Consider the following 23,181-nt stretch of genomic DNA (forward strand, 5'->3'; position numbering starts at 1 on the left):
TTCTTGTAATTTTAATTCTTTGCACTGTAAATTGTATGCTGAGGCTTATTGTCTTCTGTGCAGGTCAGTCTGGTCTTTTTGGTTGTTTTGAAGGCAAATATCGCTAAAATATATATTTCTCAATCATAATTAAGTGTCTGATAAATCTCAGTGTTGTGTGGTGAGGTATTTGCATATAATGGAAGTTGCAGGGACTTCACAAACGTGGGTACGTAGCTCCATCTAGTGGACAAATTGTGGTACGTCCAACCAAAATACATTCCAGTAATGCTTAGACATGATATCTTTGGTGCAGTGTCACAAAATAAAATAAAAGTCACTAAAGTTGGTTTTGTCTTTTATAGGGTAGACTGGGGACAGTTGCAGCAGGGGATGGGTGCAACATCAAATATATATATATATATATATATATATATATATATATATATATATATATATATATATATATATATATATATATATCACATGACCTGTATTTCTGTGAAAAAGTCCTGGCCTTTTGCACGAATTAATCAAAAGTTCTGTAGTTTCAGTCCTTGTTTGTTGTTGACTTCTAAGTGTCATGACTAACATATGTCTAGCTAGCACATGCTGTTTTGTCATGGCTGACAGGGTGAGGATGGTTGCAACAAGTTTTTTGTTACTGTTCCCAAGCTAAGCAGCCTTATCAGAACAGAGCATTTTTCAAGATAAACTAGTCGTTGCAGTTTTTTCACACAATAAATACACGTTTAATCAAAGTTTGTTGCATTGCAAATTGTTCAGTTCTTCCCAAGAGAATGAATAACATCTTTAACATCTCCACAACGACTGAAGGTTATATGCATAAACAAAGAAAACCCAATAACTGTTATTTAATAAATATTACTAAATAAATAAATGATACTGTAACATTATGGTAAACCAGTGTATATGTTCACAATACTATGCTTATTGAGACAAAAAACACAAGTTAGTTAATGAAATTAAATGGGGTTTTTTTTTAAATGTAACTGTCCCCAGGGTTGGGTCTGACTTATTCATTTCAAATACATATAAAGTATCTGTCATATGTAATGATCTTCAAATCATATGAGGAATTAGAAAACTGACCGAAGTTTAACATGTAAAGATTTGGTGGGACTAGTCCAAAAAGTATCTGAGAAAGTGACAGAAATGCAAAAGATGTTGTAACTGTCTGCAGTCTCCACTATATTTTTAACCTGACCTGTGTTTCACTCTCATTACTGTTGTTGCTGCTATGATTTGTAAGTTAGCCCATACAGGCCACACCCTGATCACACATGTGAAGATGATCAGATAATTATGTTGCACCATGACAGTGAGAAAAAAAAAACAATCAAGAGGTCTTCAGTGAATCACATCTTTAAGTAACCCGTGGAATGAGATGTAGCCAAACAAATGACTTCAAACAGAACTACAAGAACCACATTTACATTCAATATTTTAGTATGTTCAAATAATACAAACATTTACGCCGGAGTTCTAAAAGATATGAAGAGAAAGTTACACATCAGCTCTGGATGAACATCAGAAACAACTTTATCTGAATAAAAATCGAAGTACATTACAGAAAACACTTCAAGTCGTAATATTTAATCCAACCTTCATGGAAAATTCATGTTTTGGCATCTAGTAGTGCTTCTATGTTCAGAAATACAGGGTTTTCAATGGTTTACTTGTCTTGTCAACTGACCACACAGGCAAGTGACATGAAATAATTCCTTTACCTGTATGTTTAAAACTGTTACAACACTAAGTACAGCTACACTGCCTACAGTAACCATAGCAGGAGTTTTGATGTAAAATAAAATGATACTTTTACAGAAGTATTAGTTCATCTTGTGGTTGATGAAAGTTGAGATGAACCACAGCACCACCAATCCTTCTGATCAGAATTTTGCAAAAGCCACACCAACACATGGACACAATTATATCTCAAACTACAACAGGAACTGGTGCGTACAAAACAGATTATCACTCACTGTCTGTAAATGATAAAATAGTGATAGAACTGGATCCTTCAATGTCCACAGGAGTATTGTTGTTTTTCTCTGGTAAACATTACACATTAACATGAAATTACAGCTCTTTCAATTTTAAAATATCTCAGTGTGTCCTTTTCTCTGAAAACCAGTGATTAAATGTTCTAAAATCCCCAAATATAAAAGCAAGCTCCAAGTTTTTTGGCACCAGTTAAGTAAACTTCAATTACATGACAAAGAAAAGACTTTCAAAATTATATACTGGTCAAAAAAACATTATGTAGACAAATGAAGGAATACAATTAAATTCATTATAGTCAGTCTCAGCAGTGGTGTAGTTTTAGATTTAATGAATAACTTTATTACTTATATTGTAATGACTGACAAGTATGTAAGTGGGAAGGTGACCACTTGTTGCATTGTTGTTTGCTATGTTTTTCCAGGTGTTAAATGATGCTATTTTAGCTTTAGGAAGCTGTCAGATTCAAGATTCAAGAACTTTATTGCCATTTTGCAAACAACAACAACAAAATTAGGATTGCATCAACCCCGAACGGTGCATTTGTATTTAAGACTCAAACATATTTACAAAGAATAAATGAAAGTGGAGTTACATTAAATTTCAGTGATGAAAAGTACTCAATTTAAGCAATACAAGTACAAAATATAAGTATTAGTATAATCTGTATTCTTATTATTTCATACATCAAAAACATTGTCATTTTAACTAAATAATAATAAGTTAATAACCTTTACAGCAGTGTTCACATAATAGTTTCACTTCTATAAAGTGTAATATTACAGAAAACAAACAAACAAAATTTAGATATAAGACAGAAAATAGCACCTCAGAAGTATATTGCCATCAGTCACTGGAGGAAGTATTCAGAACCTCAATGCAGAAAAATGTCCCATTATTGAACTACTATATTTTCTAATCATTCGATTATTACTCACATATTAAATTATTATTAGCCAACATTTTCTGTCAGTCGATTAATTGATCAATCAACTAATCGTTTCAGCTGTATTTGCATCTATATTTATGGGGTTGTTTAAATTATAACAAAACACCATATTTTATAAACTTATAAACTTTGCATGTGGTTTGTGTGTAAAATCTAGTAATCTAGTGGTGAAGTAAAAGTACAATATTTCTTTCTGAGATTTAGTCAAGTAGAAGTAATGTCACATGAAAGGTAGAGCCAGACTAATTAATTGGATGCTCTGATACAAACAATACTAATAGAGAATATTTTATTTATATCATGTGCAATATCACTTTTCATTATTATTATCATCATGTACACATTACATTTAATATCATGTGCTATTTCTATTTTAGCTTACCTTTGTACTTAACTTATCTTACTTTTATCAAACAGTTTCTCTACATTTACACCTGAAACACTTTAGACTTTATATTTGATGTGCTATTGTTGTTATTGTTATGTTACTTAATTTTGGAGCAATCTCACAAGAATCTCCTTCTGGATTAATAAAGTAATGTTTACTTCATCCTAGCCTGGTTATTTATAATTATTAAAAATTAAGTTGATGTCTGTTTTGATCACAAAGTTCTTCACAAAAGCAAAATTAAAAACAGAATCTGTGAAAATGATAATGAAATAAAATAACATAAATTATAGAATACTGGCCAACTTGAATGCACTCAGCTCACATCCACAAGGCCTGACCGAAACTTGGGTGTCACGATTGGCGACCACTTAATCTTCAAGGTCCATGTGGCCTCCACCCATTGCTCGAATGTGCCGTTGTTCCCCACACAGCCTCAAGAAGATCAGACTCTACCTATCTGAGCATGCAGCACAACTGGTTCAGGCTCTCATAATATCACACACTGACTACTGCAGCTCCTCACTGTCAGGCCTCCCCATGTCTCTCCAGATGATCCAGAATGTGGCAGCACATCTGGGTCAGCCAATCAGCCAAAAACAGCACACGTCACTCCGCTGTTCAGATCGCTCCAAAGACTCCCAGTCGCTGCCCTCATCAAATTCAAAACCCTGACACTTGCCTACAAAACAGTGACTAAAACTGCTTCTGCCAACCTGAACTCTACGCTCCCTCTGCTCACTGCGCTCTGCCAGTGAAAGACGCCTGATTCAACCTCCACAACAGGGCTCAAAGTCGCTAACTAGACTCTTCCAGTCTGTGGCTCCCCGATGGTGGAACGAGCTACCAAACCATGTTGGATCGGCAGAGTCCCTCTCAGTCTTAAAGAAAAGACTGAAGACACTTTGCACTTGATTGACCTCACAAGACATATACTGTATATATATATTTTAAAAAATCCAATGCATCTCTTGCACTCTGTGCATGTTGCCACCAGCACTGTCTGTAGGCACCTCGTCCTGTCAGACTTTATTTTTGCTTCATGGCACTCATGTTGTTCTCTCCTGACTAGATCCTTGCTTGTGTTGTATCAGCTCTCAGGTGTACATCGCTTTGAATAAAAGCATCTGCTGAATGAAACTGTAAGACTGCAAGATTGTAATATCAATAACAAACATGTTTTATTCCCTAATATCGCCAAAAATCAGCCCCAAAAATTGAGTCGGTTGGTCTCTAATGAAAGGAAAAGTACATAAGTACATTGAATTTGTACTTTAGTGCAGTACTTGGATAAATGCACATAGTTACATTCCACCGCTGCTTGCATGTGAGCATGAATTGTTCTGCCTTTATTGATTGCAATGTGGGAAAAGACGCGATTGTGTGGAATTCAAGGCATCAGTTTCCAGAATCATTCTGTGATGAATGTCTGCAGCCTGTGGGATGAGGTTGGGTTCAGGTCAGACGAGTTCACTGAATCGCAGCAGGAAGAGCAGTTTGAATCTGGGAAGTGAACTCCTGCGCTGCACTTCATCTGTCCTGTGAAATAACATTATGGAGGATAATTACAACCCTCCTGGTTCTGAGAGACATAAATGTTTATTCAGGTTTGGTATTTGACAATTTGTGGCTTCCGTAATCAGGCCGTTGGCTGCTTGGACGTTAAGTAGGACATGAGTCAACTAATGTAATTGAATTACAGAGTGGGCTGGACTGGTTGCTAGCTGCTCAGCCTGACACACATTCAATGTTTCGGTAGCAGACAGAACATCAAAGTAGATTACTTCCCCGCAGGAGATGCTGTGCTAACCTGATTACTCCAGCTAAGCCAGGAGCTCTCAGGATGCTTTTGATATAAATATCAAGTTGTTGTTATGTTTGAGTTAATTCCCTCACGCTGGCTGATGCTTTCACTTGCCATCGCTGATCCCAGCGCTAATTTTGACGAGGATGAGATGTTGATCCGACAGTCTGCATTAACACCGAAAACACGCGCAAACACAGTAACAAACTGAAAGTTAAGATGACTCATGACGCTGTCTGTGTGCGAGTTTTAACCCTGCTATCATATTGTATTACCAGAACGCTGAGACTGTTTGGATTGGCATGGATCTCAGCCCGTTTTTGCTATGCATTTAATACCTGTCAAGAATGATTCATGTAATTTTGCAGTTTTCACTTTGTGAAGGCCATTTTGCATCTGTCCTAGCAGAGTAATCTTTTCCTCTGTTAGTTCCAGGACTTAAAGGATATTTTTCAAATCTGGATCCTATTTTCCCATGTTTTTGTGTCCAAATTGACTAATGGGGACAACAATTTTTTAAATAGTTCCACTATTGAACGAAACCACTGCAGCCGTGAAATGGGCCTCAATGTAATCCTTACAGGCAACTGCTGACTGTCAAAGTATGTCTACCAAAAGAAGAAGGAGGAGGAATACTTTATTAATCCCTGAGGGGAAATTGCATTTTTTACTCGGTTGTAATTTTGTACATACATACACAGGCCTGAAATACACACACATGCACAAACAGGACCTACAGACATGCACTGGAGAGATGTCAGAGCCAGGGGGCTGCACACGTACACATAGTCAGACACCTCAAGCAGTTCAGGGTTCGGTTCTTTGCTCAAGGGCACCTCAGCAGTGCCCAGGAGGTGAACTGGCACCTCTTCAGCTACCAGTCCGCACTCCATACAGGACTTGAACCAGCAACCCTTCAGTTCCCAAGCCAAGTCGTTACAGACTGAGCTACTGCTGCCCCTAAGTGCTTCTTTTTGCTACTGACAGGCTCAAATTGTCTTTCTAAGTGTCTGACAACTTCTCAGAAAGGATCCCTGCAGAAATATATCTTTTTGTTAAAGAGTAAGATCCTTTTTACTTAACCAGAAACAACCAATTTATCAATCTGGCCAAAGCCACCAGACATCATTTACAGAAACTGTCATTTTATCACCAGAAAATGCACTTAATTCACAACTTGAAAGAAAGAAAATAAAACTCACCCAAACCATCTCGGTTTGTCTTTCCACTGTTCCAACAATCAGCAGTTCTGGTTTGGTTGCAATAAACCTTTAATTCAGCGAGCTGTGTGAAACAGGAGAGGGAGGTCAGACACTAAAGAAGCAGCGGGAGGAGAAACAGCAAGTAAAGCCAGAATATTTTCACATCGATCTCAGTGAATTAAGAGTTAATTTCAACCAAACCAGAGTTGGGGATTGTTGGACCAGTGGAAAGGCAGACCAAGATAGCTTTGGCGAGTTTTATTTTGTTTCTGTCAAGTTTGAATGAAGTGTGTTTTACGATGATAAAATTACTGCTTCTGTAAATGAAGTCTGGTGGCTTTGGCAAGAACAATAAAGTGTCTGTTTCTGGTTACACAAAAAGGATCTTAAGTTGGTCTTTAAAGATGGTGAAGTGGGTTTGGTAGTGAATCAGGGGGTGAGTCGGTCCATCCAACTATTTAGTCCAGAGGTACCAATTATGTTTCAGTCAGACAACTCACGTTTAAAATGTTTATTAGGGCAGCAGAACATAGTTTCATCACTCTTTGCAGATTATGCAGAGGGAGAGACGGAAGTTTTTTTTTTGCAGTTTAAATAGACTGCCTGATTGGGAGAGTGTGTTTGGTAGATCACTATGAAGAGTGAGGCATGTTATGTGTGTACAGCAGTGCATATTGAGTTGACTGACTGAGTAGGACTCCTCATACTTTTGGTCTGGTGAAACTGTCAGTTCAACATTTCTACTTGACAAACACTTTGGTTCACAAGAAGGTATGATGACAATTCATCATTAGTTAACTATTTAATCTGTTGTGGTGGGTATGATTTGTTTCCAGAGACTAGAATCCAAAGTCTTTTATGCAAAGTTTTTCACTTGAACACAAATAATATAAACAGACTGGGCAGACTGTAACCAAAATTACTAAACAGATTCAAACTTCTCAGAGAATGTCTCCTCTGGACACTCTGAACTTTCCCTTTAAGCCACCCTCTGGCTAAAACATCATCAATGCATGCAAAATTCTGTATCTCATAATTAAACATGTAGACAGACATGAAATGTTCTAACCACACTTTAATGGCATCCCCTCTACCGTAGACATGTTACAAATTTTGCAGCTGATAGGGGCCTCCAGTAGGGGTCTAGGTATTAAATCTTGGTCTTAATATTTCAGTTGGACTGAAAATTATTTGAATGACGGTAGAGTACAGCTACAGAATAAATCAGAAATTCCAACATCAACATATTTGACCAGTGAACTTTCTGTCCACTTTCTTTGAGTCAATCAGTTGCTGCTCTTTAAACATCACTGCAAGTCCGTCATTCTGTCTTTCAGACCTATGACTGTGCACTTCCCCAGGACCTCCACGATGTCCAGGGACATAAAAGTTTACATCAACCACCTGCAGGCTTTACTCCACCACCATCAGCATCAAGACTCCAGGGGATCCTGTCCTATTGCCTATTTTTGGGTGTATGCTTATGCTCTGCCTAATTTTCTCAGTTGCTAACCATAATAAATATTCTTATACAGTTATTTTTGTCATTAGTTTAGATTATAAAAATTTAAGGAAATAAAAATAACAAGAGACAACAGAGTAAACCTCTTTGTAGACAAAACATTGCTTAAGGGGATAGTTTGGATGTTCTAAGTTGGGATGTATGAGGTACTTATCCACAGTCAGTGTATCACCTACAGTAGGTGTTGGTGGACACATTCCTAGTTGTATGACTTCTGTAATATTGAACTAACCCTTTAGAATACCAAAGTCAAACAAAAACACAAAGAAAGGAACAGAGGTTGCCTGTCAGAAAAGGTGAAATGGTGAAAATACCCCTTCAGTGTTGCTGAGTTTGTATCTATTGTAATGTTATACTATTACCTTCATTTGGAAGATGCTTTTGTGAAAAGTGACTCATTTTTCCTACGTTTATGGGTTTGGTGTCGTGCTCAAGAACGCTTCAGCGTGTGTAGAGGACGAGCCAGGGAGCAATTTTATGATAAATGGTAGGGTTGCAAGCTTTGTGCATTTTCCTTAACCAATTGTTGGAAAAGCTAACCATCAATTAATCATTAATAGTGAGTAAGATGAAAGACAGTTTTTATATGTAATTTTTTTTTTCATTTTTTTCCTCATTCAAATTTAAGTTGTTTAAGTTTCCTTATCCAATAAATGCCTTTGACACAAAACAATGTCAAATGAGGTGCAATTAATGCCATTTCTAGACAATCAATTTTGAAGGGAGGCTATCCCAGCTGACACTGGGCAAGGGGGGGGGGGTCGTCAGTTCATCACATAGAGACAACCACTCACACTCAAATTCACACCTATAAGCAATTTAGAGGCACCAGTTAACCTAATTAATGCATGTCTTTGGACTGTGGGAAGAAGCCAGAGAACCTGGAGAGAACCCACACAGACACAAGGAGAACATGCAGACTCTGAACAGAGAGGCTCTGTCCCAGCCACAAACTCCCCAGGGCATTCGAGGCCACAAGACCTTCTGTACTAACCACTGCACCACTGTGTCGGTGTTTTTAATTGGTTCATTTTTGGGACGGGGATTTTTTACCATTATTGCAGCAACAGCAAAGAGCCACAGGTGGGAGTCAAACTGTTGACTGCTGCTGAGGACTGACAGCATCAGCACATGGGACACTACAGGGGCACCCCTTAATCGGTTAAATTCTTAATCAATTATTGATGAATCATTACCATCCCTAATAAATAGTCAGGTTTCTTTAACACCTCAGCTACAGCTGCCCACTTCCACAAACAGCCTTCAGTTTAGAGTCAGTGCTGAAGGAAATACCAGGACACTGTCTTGTAAATCAATCATGCACCACCTGAGAGATTTAGGGGATTTTGTTGTTGATGATGCTGGAAAATTACTTTCCTGAAGCTGCGTAGAAAGCTCCAAGTTTACGAGGATGCTGAAATGAAGTTATCTTTGGCCGTGTTGGTAACCAAACGTAGAGCAGGCGGACAGATGTCAGATAGAAATATGAAATCCCCTCAATAAGATCAGTTCAGACCATCAAAGGCCGTTTCCTCCACCCTTAAGACAGCTCAGTTCAAGTGCAGTGCCTACACTCATAAAATCTATCAGCATATTGTAAAGTCAAAGCTCGGCCGTAAAGATCAAATGCAGGAGTTGATGAGAAGATGAAGGGCTGCAGTAATCCAAAGCAGCCATTCATGCACCATGTTCTGCCTTCTAAAGTGCACGGAAAACAGGATCTGACCTGAGTGAACTGACGCAAAAAAATCAGGGTTGAACTTGAGTTAAATTAAATATGAGGACCGATAATGAGATGCTAATCATTGTTTTTTTTTCATTCTGTTGCACTTGAGTGCAGATTTCAGGGTCCCGTCTCATTCTTTCGAGGGTCGTGGAGAAAGAATGTTAAAGAGGAGGGTAAATTGGTACTTTTTTTTTTTTTTTTTTTTTTTTTAACAAGCGAATCGTTGGTTTCAGTCTCAGGCAACAGGAGTTCAGTTGAATAGGCTTTTAAAAAGTGAGCTACAAAAAAGGTTATTGTATGCCTCTGGGGTGGGGGGGGCAAAACAACGCTGCCCTCTTTTCTAATAACGAGTGCGTGAACAGCCAAGCACTAATGCTGACAGTGGATCTATTGCATGTCTGTATTTGTTTAACATGCTTCTGGGTTTTAAATTGTCGTCCTGGTTCTCTGCAGCAGTTTTCTCTTTCCCGGCGACCCCTTGTTGCAGAGTCTAATGCGAGGGCCTGCTGTTTCCTAGCGTGCTCCCCTCCTCCCAGTTTCCACCTCTGCGTGAGGAAATAAATATCAATCAGTAAACTCCGCTGCTGGGTACATTACATGGGCGTTGCATGAGATATCGTTTGCACCGCCATTTGCCAAACAAACCAAACAGCCATTCATTTCTGAGGTGGAGCGCCAAATCTTGCAGCCATGTTGAAATGTAGAATTATAGTATACAAAACTTTTGATGAAATACACAGGAGGTATTTCAGTATTTTCTCACTAGAGTGAGTCAGAAAGGAAAAGGGTGGGATGATGACATGTGATGGAGTGGTTAACCCATCCTGGCACTTCAGAGCCAACAGCTAACTCACTAATGAAGCTGCCAGTACTTCTGTGATTTAATGTCTGGTATGATAGTGATATTAACTTTAATCACTTGACAGATGAGGCAAATGAATACAACATATGGTGAAATGTCTGTGGACTCCTCTGTCTGGTTTTCCCAGTTTGGCGCAGAGGAACTTGACTGAGCCACAGAGGTGGGAAGTGATGAAGTACAAATACTTTATTACTGTATGTGAGACTATGACAGAGTGATAAATTGGATTTCTGTGTTTTGAATTGAACACATTATATTTTAATTTGATTTGTCATGCTCTTAGTTGCATGCATTATCCTCTGCTTATTTTATTTTGCACATAATTATGATTATGTACATTGTGCTTTGCTTTAATTAATGCATGTATTGTGTTGATAAGTGTGTAGTTTCTGGTGGCTGAGAAGCAACAAGGACAAAAGAGAGCAGAGCTGAGAGGACTCAAGGTCTCAAGAAAGCTGTCCAGACATAATATACACTGCCATGAAGATTGGACTGTGGAGCGATGGAAGAAGGTCATGTGGTCTGATGAGTCCAGATTTACCCTGTTCCAGAGTGATGGGGGCATCAGGGTAAGAAGAGAGGCAGATGAAGTGATGCTCCCATCATGCCTAGTGCCTACTGTACAAGCCTGTGGGGGCAGTGTTATGATCTGGGGTTGCTTCAGTTGTTCAAGTCGAGGTTCAGCAACATTATGCGTCCAAAAACTGAGTTCATCTCACTACCTGAATATACTGAATGATCAGGGTTTTACATCAATGGATTTTTTCTTCCCTGATGACACGGACATATTCCAAGATGACAATGTCAGGATTCATGGAGCTCAAATAGTGAAAGAGTGGTTCAGGGAGCATGAGACATTTTCACACATGGATTGTCCACCACAGAGTCCAGGCTGGAGAAGATTTTACACAGTGGTCCGACTGAAAAATGAATGCAACTCTGGACAGAAATTAATGTTGTGACACTGCATAAGCTTATGGAAACAACGTCATGGCAAATGTGTGCCGTGCTCCAAGCTAGAGATGAAGGGTGGGAGATGAATTTGGCAGAAGGCGTGTTGGATTCTGTTCGGGACTCCCTAAAAACTTGGTATTTCACCTGGATGGATGTGGTTTTGCAGGATATAGCAGTGCACACTTTAGCGAGCTCACGACTCCATGACTGCCTCAGACTGTGTTCTGGGTACATGGAAAAAAGTTAGTATAGTCATGTTTTATTTCTAAAGCTTAAAAAATTAGGCAAACTAGACTGAATAATACATGTATATACAGTAAGATGAGATACATTTATTTGATGTTTGTGAGCCTTGTAAGCGCACTTGGGCAAAATACTACACTGATATCAGAATACAGACCACACATCTACTTATGTTGTTGGATTTGATTTAGTCTAATAATAATCTTGTCAATATATTTTAGCACTATTGAGTTCAGGGGCATAAACCCAAGTAAACTCACGTTATCCACCTCTTTAAAATGAAGCTGAGTTTACTCATCTGTTTTACATGAACTGAATGAATGGGACAGTTACTATATTTCCCACTATAGCCCTGAATTAGTATCATTTTCGAGTATAATGTTATGATGGTCAATGTAAGAATTTATCTACAGTCAGGTAAAATTCCTTCAAAAATGTATTTAGCTTGTCAAAAGGCATGAGTCTCTTGAAAAATCAGAGCAGTCTAGTGTTAATCTCTGCTGCAGCTGTGCCAGCAGTAAAGAGACAAAATTTATGTGCATCATCTATCTGCTAGTTTTTCCAGATACTTCAGTGATGTCACATGACATATGTAACACACCTAAACACAGGGATGCAAACACATGTATGTTGAAAAAAGAGAGCTATCCAAAGTTGAAAAACCTGTGACATCATAATATCATGTAACCATGTGACAGAAACCTGTGTTATATTCTTATAAAATATGAATATTTAATATAGTCAGATCAGTAAATAACAGACAGATAAGGACTAAATTAAGTTTTTTATTTTCTGAATTACAAAAGTAACATAACAGCAGTGTTGGGGAGCAGTTAACTGTATATGTACAGTAGTTCAATTATGTCTTCAATGTCCTCTACTTAAAACATCCTCAGGCTGCTCGAGGTCTTACCTGCCCTGGTTAATAAATCAAACACTGTCACACTTCACTCTGTCACTTCAGTTTTCGTCTGTCACTATGTCAGATTCAAGACTCTGGTCATTTTCCACAGCACAGCTTGGATATTCACGATCAAGAGACAGTTTTGGTCAAGAAAAGAAAAAAAGGTCTGTCTGGAGCTGCAACAATTAAATTCTCTTAAATTCTCTCTTTTCCTCTAAAGACTTTTATTTGTTTTTCTTGATTTGGCATCAATAGCTGGATTACAGAGACTCAAGAAGACCAGCAACCACCAAAATTTAGAGGAAAAGGCACCGAGCTATAGACATAGGTATGACACACAGTTCAGGTGACAAAATATTAAAACTTTCTCTTAAAATTCCAGATATTTACAGTTGGAGACTATAAAAAATGGTTGGGACAACTCAAAATTTCAAGGTAACGTACTGCAATAGTTCTGAGTCAAACTCAAACTGTTTTAACTTTTGAAATAAATGTTAAAGTGTTAAAGTATGTTAAAGTTTTGCCGACCTATAATCTGTTGATTGTTGATAGTTGAGATGATTTACTTTTATTCTTTAGACAAACTTGAATTTATAAGTTTCAGAAATGTAAGAAAAATGTATGTGTAATGTAATGTAACCATTTTAAACATCATTCATTTTCAATTGCATTTCCTTAATTATTTTGGAATACAAATTTGGGGGGGCTTCTAAAACTCAGATTTAAGTTTATATAAACAAGGAAAGTAGATTATCTCAGCAAACCTTTTTCAGAATTTAAGAATAATGCAGCTCTGGAGCCACTGGTTGCAGACCCCTGAGCTGGAGGCTAAAATCAATTAATCAGACTTTATTTATATAATACTTCTCATATAAACAGAGAGCAAACAAAGCGTGTCACACGATAAAACACACACACACAAAGCAAAGACTTTGCAATGGTGAAAACTAAAAGAAGAACAGCACTCATAAAAAAATGGAAAGTCCATATTTGATGTAATGCCAGTATCCTACACACTTATCCTAATTATTGTTTATTTAAATTTGCCTACCTGACTGTAAATGTGCAGTGAATTATTATGTAGGACAGTTATTCTTTTTGTGTGTTTTAAGCCATGCAGTCTGTAAATAAGATTAGTTATTTTGGGCAGTAAAGGCAGGTATGGATAGATATGATTTAAGTTTTATTTCATGCACGTGTATACAAAAGCAAATTTACACTCAACATGGTTATCTTCACAGTAGCTTGGTGGCATTTACTGAACATAATGAACAGTTATTTTTGGCTCTGTCACAGAACACAGAGAGGAAGACTCAGACAGGCTGAGAGACACACTGCACTGCTAATGTTATGACAACCGCGAGAGACTGCAGGCTACACATCAACTTCATGTTACCATTTTCTGCCCTGCAGCTAAACTTGCTTAACTTGAATAATTTGCTCCCTGTCTTCATGTTATATGTACGATGCCAATGTAACTGAGTAAAGTCACTGAACGTAAGAAGACAAATTAAATCAAAGCTGCAAACGGCAGTGAACAGGTGACACTGAATAAATATTGTCCTGTAGATGTATTTAGGCCGGGTATCTTATCAAACGTGATGTTTGGAGCGGATTCAACCCTGAAGCGCACAATTACAACAACTTCCTGTTTCATGGCGAAACATCAAAACTTGATGCCACACCCCAGTGACACCCTGGCGTCCTTTAAAGATCGCTTAATAACTTAACAGAGGAGTACAGTAACTGATAGAGTGCTGAACATTATGATGTCACAGTGAAGTTGACCTTTGACCTTTTGGATAAAGATTAATAAAGACCCATGATGAGGGGGACGCCCACCCCTGTGGCAGCTGCCTCAGGAAGCGCCCTCGAGCTACTTGATGGGTTACTTCCAACATGTATGTCAATGTAGCAGTGTTAGAGACACTTGTGCAAATAATTTGAGTAAAGTTATATTCCTATTGTCATGTGACAGTTTTAAATGTGTTTTTTTCTACTTCCACTTCATTTGAATGAATTTGCCAAAGATAATTTTACAATGTTTAGAGTTAACTATTAACAACTTTATGTTCATAGCATCATCTTTAAAAATTTGCTGAATCTGCCTCAAACATTTACCTCAGTCAACTTCAGCCACTACAGCATTCAAAGGAAAGAAGAAAGGAGAAATAAGAGAAACCAGTAGCAGTAGAAAGGAGGACATGTGGTCTGACTGGATTCAACAGGACATTAATGTAGAAGCCTGCTAGAGGTGATGTGGACATTGTGGACAACAGGAAATGGTGGAACATGTAACTTTGTAATGCCCAAGATAAACATGAGACACGTAAAACTACAGATCAAATAAACTCACTGGCGTGAGACATTAGAGTATGATGAAGTCTGTCTTGTGCAGACTGGACAAAAGCTTTAAATACACATGTGAGTTCAGGTCAGAGGACCAATAACATTTGGGAAAGCTGCACTTGTCTCCTCTAACATTAACACTCATAAACATTTCAGACAATTAATTCTTGAACGCACCTGTGAGTCCATAAAAAGTCTCTTTCATGAAGCAGCTGTCTCTGAGGCTAAGGAAGACAAAACTGTTGTAGAGTGAACAGTGAACATATATAGTGACCAGGTCAAACCAGATAACACATACAGGGAAAACAAGATGGACACCAACTACAACTAATACCAGGCAAAAACTGACTAAAGCCTGAACCCCCCTCTAACTTGGCAGCACATGGTTTGGTCTGATGAGCTGAGAGGCCCCACCCCCTCAGACACAACCAGGAAGTGAACCGTCCCTGACAACCACAAAGAAACACATGGTTAATATAACAGAAAAGAGCTTCATCCCCAAATCATTTTTTTTCCTCTCATCTGTTTATAACCTAATCTAACCTAATCCAAAGTAATGCAATTTGATTACTTTCTGTTACTTTTGGGTTGCCTCTATATAAAATATGGTGAAACTGTTTAGCCTGCTGTTTAAAGGGTGTGGCCAGCCATTTGGCCACGCCCATCAATTAAAGTCATATCATATATTCAGGCTGAGATTGTTATCAACCATGTGAAGCTTCAGGGAGATTCAACCATGTACACTAGAGTTAATACATCCTATGTGAATGAGACATGGAATTTTGGCGATATATCACAGTCATCACAATACAGCATTACCAAGGTCTTAAGAGCTTTCTGACCAGATTTGAGTTGGATACGGTCGACCTGCTAGGAGGAGCATGTCAGGGCCCAAAACATGTCATTTCCTGTTGCCAGTAGGTGGTGCTATGACTGTGACTGAATACTGTCATGTAGATGTGTTCATACCAGGACTCTTGTCAAACGTGAAGTTTGGTGTAGATTGGATCATTCACACTAAAGTTATAGCAGTTTAGTATTTCATGGCGAGACATCAAAATTCAATGCCATGCTACGGCCACGCCCTTCAACGATAGCTAAATCTGAATAGCTTTTGATCACAAACTAGTCTAGATGGCAGGCACCAATTTTGAAGTGGTTATGATGAATTCTGTAGGAGGACTTTGTTGAAATACAATGCGTGGAAAACGGCAAAAATAAACAACTAGATAGACTTGCTGTTGGGTTTAGGCTGTGGATCAGTCAGCCTTTTTTGTGAGTCTGGGCATGATACATGTGTGTTCTGATTTTCATGCACGTCAGTGGAACGTACCGCTGGGGGGGCCGCTGTTTAGAGGACGTGACCGAGCCATTTGATCACGCCCACCACCAAAAGCTATACAAATACAATAAAATACAAAATCTTTCACCATGACTAACTTGTAAGATTCATGCACCATCAAGCACATTTAGCCCCTCAAAAAAACGACTGAAGACGATGAAAAAGAAGAACGATCATCATTCAGTGCTCAGACCCTAATCAAAGTTAAAGTTAACTTAGGGAATATTAAGTCACTACTAAGAAGTCCAGTAAAAATCTGTGATCTCACAGCGTGGGTATAATTTTCAGATGTCCACATACAGTACTGTAAGTGAACTGTGACAGTGACAGAATCTTGACATAAAACCCTTATGCATTATGCTCCATATGCATCGAGAAGAAATAGTGAAATAGAGTGCTGATTTTTGGGGCTCAATAAAATCTGTGTGAGGTAATGACTCATTTTACATCAGTAACTTTATTCCTTTGATCTACAAAGCCAGGATGCCCTGAAGATCCCCCACAGACATGTTCTAACAGCACTCTCTGAATAATAATTTACTTCTGATATGGTTTTCATGGCAAAAAAGTTCAGTCATCTCATTTAAAAATCTTAAAATTACATCTACGCCCGCTCTCTCATTGAAAAATCCAGAATCTAAGAATATACTGCTACTTTTAATTTAAAAAGTTCAACTGCTTGACACAATATGTCTCCTATTTCTCTGTAAAGTTTGTTATCAGTTATGTGCTCCATGTTTCACGTTTCAACACCACACTGCACATAGTATCACTCTGCACGACAGAATCAGGTCCAAACATTCAGACAGATAGGCAGATAAGCACTGATTTAGATACTTTTTAATTTTTTTTTTCTTGTGTATGAATTCTCGAGTTATGGCCAAAAACGTGTTTTTGTGAGGTCACAGTGACCTTTGACCTTTATCCAACATAATCGAACCACTTCGTCCTCAAGTCCAAGTGATCATTTGTGCCAAGTTTAATGGAATTCAACGTGTTCTTGAGATATTGTTTTCATAAGAACGGGATGAGCTGAAAACATAATCCTGTGGATGCGACCATCATCATCATGAAGCCATAAAAAATGTTTTTACGGGTTTTTCAAGAATTCTGAATCTCAGAGGTCCTTCAGCATACAGTCATGAACGTGCACAAAAAAATTAGGCAGATGGGTCCAGTAGTATTTGAGAGTAGGGGCAGACAAGCTTCAGGTCCGTTGGTCACTCACACAGGCATGGACACAAGTGATCACTTACCCCTGGTGGAGATCATGAGTAAGGTAAATTCAGTACCCACCCTGATACACTCTGAATATAAAAAGCTTCTCTCTGCAATAATCATTCCAATCAATCACCTCTCTGAATGTTCTTTTAGATGGTTTCTTCGTCTTCAACCATAAGGCTGTCTGAGATGCTGTTATGTAGATGATAAAGATGCTGAGCCATGTGGTAATCCAAGTTTGCTGATCTTTCAGCTCTTCAGTCGTCTCTGTCTGGCCTCGGTCAAAGCAACCACAGGTACAAGATAAACAGTACATGTTACATTTAACGAATATTCTGAAGTCTTACACAAAGTATTTTTATTTCTCAACAATAACCTGTCTTGTGGTGGAGTGGGAGCCTTCTTACATCTGATTTTAGGAGGTGCAGGAAAATCTTCTCTAAGAATAGGGTCACTTTTGAAGAGATTCTAGTCTGAGCATTTTATCCATTTTATGGGATTTGCTAGAGAGCTGTATCCTGTGACAAAGTAAACCTAGTCTTTGTCCTGAAGGCAGACTCACAAGTTTTTCATTGCCGTCTCCCTATTTCCTCCTCTGATCACAATTCTCCCTTATTTCTTTTGATTTTCACGCCTCTTTTTCCCTTTTCATTTATCACAGCCCACTTTGCTTTTTTTCATAAATAAAGTTTTAAAGGAAAGGGGCATGCATTTTCTAAAGTTGTCCACATCAGTTTTCTTTTAGGGACAGGTGGATATTATTTTATGCTGGAGATTAACACACATTCATGGTAGAGTGACAAATTATTCTGTGTTCTTTCCTGAGAATGAAAAGTAAAATTAGTATTATTCAACATAAAAATGCTACAAGAATGGGGTGCCCCTATAGCTCAGTCGGTAGGGCGTGCGCACCATGTATTGAGGCTGTTAGTCCTCTGCAGCGGCTGCCGGTTCGAATCCCGCCTGTGGCTCATTTGCTGCGTGTCATCCCCTGTCTCTTCACCCCCCTTTCCTGTCATACCTTCAGCTGTCACTGTCAATAAAGGCAAAAATGCCCAAAAAATAACCTTTAAAAAAAAAAAAAAAAAAAAAAAATGCTACAAGAATAAAATTCAATAAATTGACTAAAGCAAAACAGTGTGGTGGTTTAGCTGATTCTAACTTACAGAGTTACTTTAATTCAACACAAATAGATACACTCCATACCAATATCCATGAAATCATTACCTTATATAGACAAAAAGGATGAAATGCACAAAACTCCATGAACACCAAAACTAGTATTCAACAAAACTGGATTTTTGAATTAGAACAGCAGTTTAATAAAGAGGAGTGGAAGCAAATTTGCAGAGAAGTTCACAAACCAAGAAATTCCAAAAGATTTTATTTACTCCGCCAGAGGTACAGTCTAAAATGAACCCATCTGTGAAGTCAACTTGTTGGAGAAAGTGCGCGGAGACAAAGACGAACCGTTCACACATTTTAACACAGGCGGGAGTCGCCGGTTCGACTTTATCAAATAAAGACAAAACACCCAACAAAATAATCTTGAAATGAAAAAAAAAGCAATTAACTCCATGTATATCATCATAGGAAAATCTCCACCAGAGCTGTTGTGGGAAACAGATCTGTATCTAAATAATAAGAACTGCAGCCATGAAACAAAACACCAGGATGTGACTAAATCCTGCAGGTTCATTAGTTAAACAATGGAAATGAACCATACAGGAATTTTTTTGAAATGTTGAGAGTTTCCTATAGAGTCACAAATGACAAGACAGAGGACAGTGGATGAGTTATGAGGCCATTAATAAATTCAATTAAATAATAAATAACTAATTAATAAATCAAATATATCTAAATACATTACAAAATGACAAACATCCCTCTCCCTTTTGTGTTGCTTTTTTTCTTTTCCATTTCCTTTCTTTGTCACCTTTTTCTTTCTTATATCTCTATTAAACTTAAAAAAAAAACAACTAAAAAAGCAGGTAAGTAATTAAGTTAATTATGCAGACCTGATCATGTATATGTATGTACATGTTTTTGTGTTCATATTTGTACGTGTTCAGAGGTGCTGATATGTCTCTACATACAGTATATGGATGCAGATGAAATCATTGCTTTTGCTCATCATTGTATCACCAGGTGTATGAGTGGGAAAAAATAATATTGCAGCAATGCTGTTGCAGTGTAATTTTCATTCTTTAAAAGTCACCAGATTGCAGGAACAAATTCTCTGAAACTCCATTTTTGTTGGTAGTGAGATCTCCCTATTTTTTCTTTACAGCAGGGTGCATTTATATAGAGTGAGGTGCAGACACTGAGTGAGAGACAGTATGACAACAGACGATACACAGTTGATGCCTGAAATGAAACAGCTACTACTACTACTACTACTGCTGCTATGGGTGATAGTTTGGGAAACTTCTGCATGTGTGTTTGCATGTATATGTGTCTGTTTGTGTGTCTATGCACTTGTGTGCAAATTTGTGTGTGTACACTTGTGCAATGACAACATAAGTGTAGAGAAGCAGAGTAAATCCATATTTTTTGAAGTCTCAACATTGGCAAGTTATGCCTGAAGGTTCTCCTCCTCTTTTTCTGAAAAAAGTTCAGATCTGTTTTTTTTTTGTTTTTTTTCTTTTGCTTTTTTTTTTTTTGTGAGCATCCTTAATTAATTTTGTTTTATAGCCTCTCTGTGCAAAACAGTCTGACAGGTCTGATGCATCATTATTATGCTGTAAAATCACTGGAGCAAAATGCCTGCTGTTCTACATGCAGTACCTCAGCTGACCTACAGGCGTCACTGTTGTATCATTAAAAAAAAAAACAAACTCCTCTTCATCAGCAGCCCACAGTAACATCGAAGGCATGGAGAAAGCAGAATATAATTTTTTCAATTCTTCTTTTCCCAAACTTCCTCAGGACACAGGCCCCTTTCTGGCAGAGTCATGCTGATGAAATCTGAAATAAAACTAAATATCTTGGTGACAATCCAGAGGGTGAATGGTCAGTTCTCTGTCTTTTCATCCCACAATCCCCTCTAAAATAGTGATGCCAAGGCTACAAATATTAACAACTAATTAATTTTATGAGTCAAAGAATAAAAAGTCAAAAATTAAACCACATGTGGCATAAAATAATTAATCTAGCTGATTAGCAAGTTAAGTGTTTTGAAGTGGTCACTGTTGTTGCTGGGATATCATCATAAATTTACTGAACATACTGCAAAATAATACATAATTAAAAGTGTTGATGATAAATATTATGAGACATCAATCAAGCCTACACAACAAACATTTAAATATGAAAACAAGTTGATTTGAGTCTTTACACCAACACAAAACAGTAAAAAACAAAACAAAAAGTAATTAAGTTTAAGGTGACTTCTGCAGTCAGCAAGGGATAATATCTGAATGATTTAATGAAAATGACATTGAAATATTTTTCTGATTCCAATTGAAGACAGTTGTCTATCCTGTTTTGATATCAATTTTCACTGTGTTATGCTAATGAAAAGCTTTCTGGGAGAGATTCCCATGCTTTGATGCGGGTTACACAAAGGGAACAATCTGAGCTGCGATAGATACAGATGGGGATCAGACAGCGGGCCAGCTACCATATACACACACCGCAAATTGCTTTGCTCAAGCAGTTGATCCTGATTCAAGATAAGAAAATGAAGAGGACTCTCTGCTCTTTGATTCCTTTGAAACTAATATGAGACTCTGAACGGAGGCTGCAGAGGAGCGAGGAGGACAGTGACAAATAACAGCCAGTGGAGTCTGCTGCTGTTCATTAGACCCCTTATCCAATTTCACACTCGCGCCGGACCCCCTTCTTCTGGATGCCCTTTTCGAGCAAAGTCCCGAGGTTTGAGAGTTTGTCTGCATTTCTTCAAACATCCGGAGGTGCAGAGGACAAATCTGAAGAAGACAAATGTGAAATTTAAGCCCGGTCTCACTCCCAAATTATCAGACACAGACAAAATGTTACTGCCCCTTGCTGACTCATGCAGACATGGACGGTGCCCGTTCTAACTAACTTCAATGTAAACCCATCTGACACACCCTGGGCTGTTGACGCTGTCCATACATGGAAGAGGTGAGGTGAGGATTGATGGCTCAAGTCATGAGTTAAAGCAAAATATTATTGCAAGTTGTAAATTACATGTTTTGAGCCTAAACCTAACCAAGCTTTTTAGTGCCCAAACCCAACCACACTGTGACACCTTCACTGCATTAATCACGTTAAAAGGCTGTTCCACGGTGTTAATCATGTGCTAAAAAGACTGATACTGCAGGGGTTCAACGTGTTCTGCTGAGGGCCGGTGACATTTCATTGGTATGTGTTGAGTTGGGGTGAGAATGTTTTGGAAATTTCCTGCCCTTTCTGGTGACAATTTCCTCACACAATATTTGAGCCCAGAATTGTATGAATGCTTCACTATGTTTCAATTAAAAATGTAACTTTTAAAATAAAGTTTTTGAATGAAAACAGACAACAGCATTGGAGACATGTTTGTCTGGAATAGAAAGACACATCTGGTACATTTATCGTTGTGCATTTAGAGGTTACAGCATGGCTACAAACCAATGTTAACAGCTGTCACTATGCCGGTGGACGTGCACTTCCTCAAAACTATAAAGTCCAGGCTATGGCAGCTTTGGAGACACCACACAGGGACCATTATAGTCCAAGAAACACAGTCTGAAAAATGCTGCATTGGACTGAAACCTATTTGTCCAACAGCCTGTTACCCCAAAAATAAACACCCATTGCTCCAAACTTAGTCTAACTTTAATAACTTAAGTATGTATTTGAACTCAAATGATCATCTTTTCCTCAGACTGGCCAATTATTTTTGGTGCCTAAACCTAACTTAACTAACTGTTTAATGATGACAAAGGTCACCTGACATCTGCATGTCAAAATACAGTAAGATAATAAGGGCAATAAACAGCAGTGGGCTTTTGATTTGGCACAAAGGGGACAAATCAGACATTTTTCTGACTATTGGAGTTTCAAAATAATGGCCAACGGAACACTGAGCAGACCCTCGAGCAAAACCGTCTCCACAGCAAACCCTCTTCTTGCAGCAATGATGCTGTCATCGGGTGAAATCTGCTGTGGACTGCTGCACAAATCAAAGCCTATTGAAGGTGAGACCTTGTGCTGAGCTCAACTTTATCACAGCCGATTTGTTCCTGAAATTATTGAAAGCTCTTCTTGGTTAGGTTTAGGGCAGAGAAATCATGGACTAAGGCTTGGACTAAAACAACCCTAAAGGCTAACTTCTCCCATGTGCCTAACTGCAACTATTTGTTTCTCTTTCATCTTGAAGATCTGTGGACCCCAACACTGATTGACTTTCATGTCATGACTTCACATGAATTGGTGGTTTGGGTAAAGACCTTTTTGAATGTAGATGTGGCTTTGCTCCAAGTTGCACCTCCCAGGGTTACAACTGTGTCTACTCTTACCGTCATAGGCAGTTGTGTCGACTTGCAGTTTTTTTATAAAATGTCCAAATTCTATGATTTCAAGCTCTCAAACATGAATATTATCTTGTTTCTTTAGTTCTCTATGACATTAAACTGAATATCTTTGGGTTGTGGACAAAACAAGACATTTGAGGACATCACCTTGAAATCTGGGAAACAAAGATCAACATTTTTCAATTTTCTGACATTTTATAGACCAAACAA

This window comes from Lutjanus erythropterus, chromosome 5, assembly GCF_056507025.1.
Source record: "Lutjanus erythropterus isolate fLutEry1 chromosome 5, fLutEry1.hap2, whole genome shotgun sequence".
NCBI lineage: Eukaryota > Metazoa > Chordata > Actinopteri > Lutjaniformes > Lutjanidae > Lutjanus > Lutjanus erythropterus.